Here is a 6,065-nt window from a genome sequence, read left to right as displayed (position 1 = left end):
CCTATGTTGTGTGACATATTGTAAAAACCTATGTTGTGTGACATAACATATTGTAAAAACCGTTGTGTGACATAACATATTGTGCTTACCTGTATGTTTGTGTGTGTGTGTGTGTGTGTGTGTGTGTGTGCATGTGTACATGTATTTGTGCTTGCCTGTATGTTTGTGTGTGTGTGTGTGTGCATGTGTACATGTGTTTGTGCTTGCCTGTATGTTTGTGTGTTGTGGGTGCATTTGTACATGTGTTTGTGCTTGCCTGTATGTTTGTGTGTGTGGGTGTGTGTGTGCATGTGTACATGTGTTTGTGCTTGCCTGTGTGTTTGTGTTTGTGGTGGCTCTCTATCCTCTCCACTGTCATGGGCCCTTTCTGGCTCTCTGATGTCACAGGAGGTCTGATTAAAATTGAAATGTCACCACGCTACATGAGGCCACAGCTGGGACACACCTGTCACCTGTCACATATTCAACAGGGACGCTGGAGGGATGCTGTCACGTGCTTAAAGAACACACACTGAATGGAAAGAAACACACACATGTATACACACACATGCCACAAAGACACTCAGCAGGGACTCTGGAGGGATTATGAAAAACTGTCACAGAACACACACACACACACACACACACACACACACACACACACACACACACACACACACACACACACACACACACACACACACACACACACACACACCTACCCACACACACACACATATGCACACACAGACATTTGACAAGCACATTGTTGGCACACCATCACAGGATTGTAGCGCAGAGGAAGTTGAAACACAGCATTAAAAGGTTGTCCATGACTGGCACAGTAATTAACACTGACAGTAGGGTGGAACAGATGTGTTCACAGCCAGAGTTCAATGGGCTGGCTTTACTTTGACACTTTGAAAAATGCCAGAGAATACCATTCAACCTAAGTTGAATACAACACTGGTATTACAAGAAAGTACAATCCTTCTTATACTGACAGCCTTGCTTGTAACTTGCTATCCCATCCCAAAGCCTAAAATTACAGTATATATTAGGAGTACACCCTGAAATATGACCAAATAAGCAATTTTTCAAGGTGATAGCTGTGCTTCCTAGCAGGTTCCTGTTCTGTCCCCTTAATATTCATATTCTATGTCGAGTGGGGGAGAGTGTTAACACTAGCAGTGCAGAGACAGTCATTTTGACATCTTGTGAATTTAAAATTTGCTAGCGTCCCACCTCTCCAACAACCAGTGAAATTGCAAGGCGCCAAATTCAAAACAACCGAAATCTCATAATAAAAATTCCTCAAACAGACAAGTATTATAAACCATTTTAAGGATAAACTTCTTGTTAATCTAGCCACAGTGTCTGATTTCAAAAAGGCTTTATGGCGAAAGCACACCTTGCGATTATGTTAGGTCAGCGCCTAGCCACAGAAAACCATACAACCATTTACCAAAGAAGAAGAGGTGTCACAAAAGACAGAAATAGCGTTAAAATTAATCACTAATCTTTGATGATCTTCACCGGATGGCACTCACAGGACTCATTGCTAGACAATAAATGTGTGTTTTGTTCAATAAAGTTCATCTTTATGTCCAAAACACATATGTTCAGAAATGCATTGTCGCAAACAAACTTCCGGTGAAAGTGCAGAGAGCCACATCAAATTACATAAATCCTCATCATAAACATTGATCTAATATACTAGTGTTAACTTTTCTAGGGTAGGGGGCAGCATTCGGAATTTTGGATGAAAAGCATGCCCAAATTAAACTGCCTGCTTCTCGGGCCCAGAAGATATGATATGCATATTACTGGTAGATTTGGATATAAAACACTCTAAAGTTTCCAAAACTGTTAAAATAGTGTCTGTGAGTATAACATAATTGATTTGGCAGGCAAAAACCTGAGAAATATCCATTCGGGAAGTTTTTGTTTGTTTGTAGTTTTCTATTCAATGCCATTACAGTATCCATTGACTTAAGACTCAAATTGCAGTTCCTATGCCTTCCACTAGATGTCAACAGTCTTTAGAAATTGTTTCAGGCTTGTATTCTGAAACAATTAGGAAGTAAGAGCAGTCTGAATGAGTGGACCTTGAAGTGTCACAGAGCTTTTTCATGTGTGCGACCGAGAGAGTGCCTTTCTTGTTTACCTTTTAAATTGACGATGTTATTGTCCGGTTGAAATGTTATTGATTATTTTGGCTAAAAACAACCTGAGGATTGAATATAAACATAGTTTGACATGTTTCTATGAACTTTACGGATACAATTTGGATTTTATTTTGTCTGCCTGTTTTGACTGCGTTTGAGCCTGTGGATTACTGAAGAAAACGCGCGAACAAAACTGAGGTTTTTGGATATAAAGAGACTTTATCGAACAAAGGGAACATTTATTGAGTAAATTAATGTCTGCTGAGTGCACCCATATGAAGATCATCAAAGGTAAGGGATTCATTTTATCTCTATTTCTGACTTGTGTAACTCTTCTACTTGGCTGGTTACTGTTTGTAATGATTTGTCTACTGGGCTATGTTCTCAAATAATCGTAAGGTATGCTTTTGCCGTAAAGCATTTTTTAAATCTGACACCGTGGTTGGATTCACAAGAAGTTAATCTTTAAACCTATGTAAAATATGTTTCGTTTTATGAATTTTTATAATGAGTAATTCTGTATTTGAATTTGGCGCCCAGCAGTTTCACTGGCTGTTGAATAGGTGGGACGCTAACGTCTCACGTACCCAAGAGAGGTTAAACATACGATTAAATATAAACTTCTCCTTAATGCAACCGCTGTGTCAGATTTCAAAAAGTTTTACGGTGAAAGCACACCATGTGATTATGTTAGGTCTGCGCCTAGCCACAGAAAAACATACAGCCATTTTCCAAAGAAGGAGAGGTGTCACGAAAGACAGAAATAGCGTTAAAATGAATCAATTACCTTTGATGATCTTCATCTAATGGCCCTCCCAGGTCTCCATGTTAGACAATAAATGTTTGTTTTGTTCGATTAAGTTAAAAGTTATGTACAAATACCTCCTTTTTGTTTGCGCATTTAGTCCAGTAATCCAAAATGCACAAGACAAGGGCACTAAGTCCAGACAATTTTTTTTTTTTAAATCCATTACAGTTCGAAGAAACATGTCAAACAATGTCTATAGTCAATTTTTAGGCAGTTTTTATCATGAATCTTCAAAAATATTCCAACCGGACAATTCCTTTGTCTTTAGAAATGAAAAGGAACGGAGTTCGTGCTCACGGTCGCGTGCGTGACTAAACTCAATGCTTTCTGCCAGACCCCTGATTCAAACAGCTCTTATTTGCTCCCCCTTCACATTATAAGCCTTAAACAACGTTCAAAAGACTGTTGACATCTAGTGGAAGCCTTAGGTAGTGCAATCTGACCCCATAGACACAGTATATTGGATAGGCAATCACTTGAAAAACGACAAACCTCAGATTTCCCACTTCCTGGTTGTAATTTTCTCAGGTTTTCGCCTGCCATATGAGTTCTGTTATACTCACAGTCTTCATTCAAACAGTTTTAGAATCTTCAGAGTGTTTTCTATCCAGATCGACTAATAATATGCATATCCTAGCCTCTGGGCCTGAGTAGCAGGCAGTTTACGCTGGGCACGCTTTTCATCCGGACGTGAAAATACTGCCCCTTACACCAGTGAGGTCATTCCCCCTTCCGCCCTTGACTTTTCCTATATAAGCCTATTCAACACACCAACATTGCTCGAATTTTGATATCACAAACAGAGTTTCTGTTATAAGAAATTTTAGGAGGACAAGTCCATTTGTCCCCCTTCACCCGACAATTGCCTGCCAATCTGATAATGGCCCATGGATACTACACCTAATCTAATATTAATAGAAATCAATTGTGAATGAAGACATTTGTAATTGACAAAAGTAAACAGAGCTTACCAAAAAGTAAATCTTTCACATTCGTGCAGGTCAGGTTCACGCAGGTCAGACGGAGATTTATGTTAGTTTGTGGTGTCGGGTCAAGCTTCACTGAGAGGTCTCTGATCGACATAACAACTTAAAGTGACAGAAAGTGGCATGAAACCATCTCACCCAAACTAATTTCACGAGGGGAAGAGAAGGTAAATAGTCTCTCTCGCTCTCTCTCTGCTTATGCCTGTGTCCCCTAATCAGTGTTATGGAAGGCACATGCAGTATATATGTAGGGTGGCCCAGCCCCGAAGTGACTCTTATCAACTGTTTGCAAAGGATCCCTATGTGTTGTCATAGAAATGCTGCATTATCTCCCCAACCCCCATCTATCAAACCTCTGTGTAGCAGAGGGTCTGTTCTCATTACATCCTGTAGGTCTGATATCTGATTGGAGGTTAACTCAACAGTAATGCAATTGGTCAAACTCTCAGATTTTGAATCAAAACAAGTCAGATGGTTATAAAAGGGTCTTAGCTTCATCGTCCCTTTCTCTTTCGTTGTTCCTGACTTGTGCTGGTGAGATACACTCTCTCTCTCTCGTTCTCTCTTCCCCCCAGGTACTCTTGGAACTTCTCTCTCTCCCTCACTGATCATACATAGAATAATGCCTTGTAATGCTTGTTAATGCTTTGTAACTTAAGCTTTATGCCTTGTGTAAGGTTATCATTCATTTTTCGAAGTTATTAAATTATTATTATTATTATTATTATTAAATAACACTTGCATTTTGCATTCACTTCTCGAACATAACACTTTGTATTCAGGACAAAAAGTTAATTGTTTGCTACATTTTCTTTGCAGCATTACTTTAGTGCCCTGCTGCAAACAATAGTTTTTATTCTGTACAGGCTTCCTTCTTTTCACTCTGTCAATTAAGTTACAATTGTGGAATATCTACAATGTTGTTGATCCATCCTCAGTTTTCTTCTATCACAGCCAATAAACTCTGTAACTGTTTTAAAGTCACCATTAACCTCATGATAAAATCCCTGAGCGGTTTCCTTCCTATCTGGCAACTGACTTAGGAAAGACGCCTGTATCTTTGTCAGCCAGGTCACCTGTGATAAAAGTCAGTATTCAACGTCCATCCATGTTTGAGGACGTCGGGAGATGACGTGGAGACCGGCCACTAGGTGACTGTTGTTACCTTCAAGTAGGTTTAGGTTTTGCTAGGGTATTGTGGACGGGGATGGCAGATGGGCGTAAGCATCTGCCTCTGATTCCAAAGGTTGAAGTTTGAATTCAGTGATATGTTGTTTTTGAGATTTTTGTTTTAAGCCCATCCCAAACCTTAATGTAAGGGTTAAGGTTTGGTACAGGCTTAAAACAAAATGATCAAAAACAACTTTCTATTGCTGGATTCAAACTGCAACCTTTGGAATCAGAGGCAGATGCTAACAAAGTGCTTAAGGTACATTTTAAACTGTGCAAGGACAAGTTTAGGCATGAACTTTTTAAGGTTAGGATTAAGTTCAGGCCTTCAATCCAAATTATTTAGGTCTGACTGGTTACGGAAAGGGCTAAGGTTTGGGAAACAAAAATATTAAAAAGGACTATTTATAACTGGATTTGAACTTGCAAACTTTGGAATCAGAGGCATATGCTTACCAAAACATTCTGGAAGGTAACAGCGCTCACTGTTGCCCCTATTGGCCGGTTTCCATGAAACTTGTATCAGGGGTGACCCGGCTGCTAATAAGACCATGGCTGCATTCCAAACACTTAACAGACGCACACCTTAGCCCTCATATTAAGTGGAGACTTCTGATGACGTATCGTGACGTCTGACGAGTTTACACTTGCAAGTGTAAAGGGTGGACCACCCTTGCCCAGAAATTTGTCCTGGGATGATTGTGTTTTCTGCCACCAGTATCTTGTGGGTGCTTTATATGCGCTAGAGTCAATTATGATTCCATGTCTACTTATATTAACTATATAATTATTATTATTATTATAATAAACTGGGTGGTTCGAGCCCTGAATGCTGATTGGCTGACAGCCATGGTCTATCAGACCGTATACCACGGGTATGACAAAACATTTATATTAACTGCTCTAATTACACCAGTTTACAATAGCAATATGGCACCTCAGGGGTTTTTGATA

The sequence above is a fragment of the Salvelinus fontinalis genome, unplaced genomic scaffold, assembly GCF_029448725.1.
Source record: "Salvelinus fontinalis isolate EN_2023a unplaced genomic scaffold, ASM2944872v1 scaffold_1015, whole genome shotgun sequence".
Taxonomy (NCBI): Eukaryota; Metazoa; Chordata; class Actinopteri; order Salmoniformes; family Salmonidae; genus Salvelinus; species Salvelinus fontinalis.
This window is presented reverse-complemented; position numbering follows the sequence as displayed.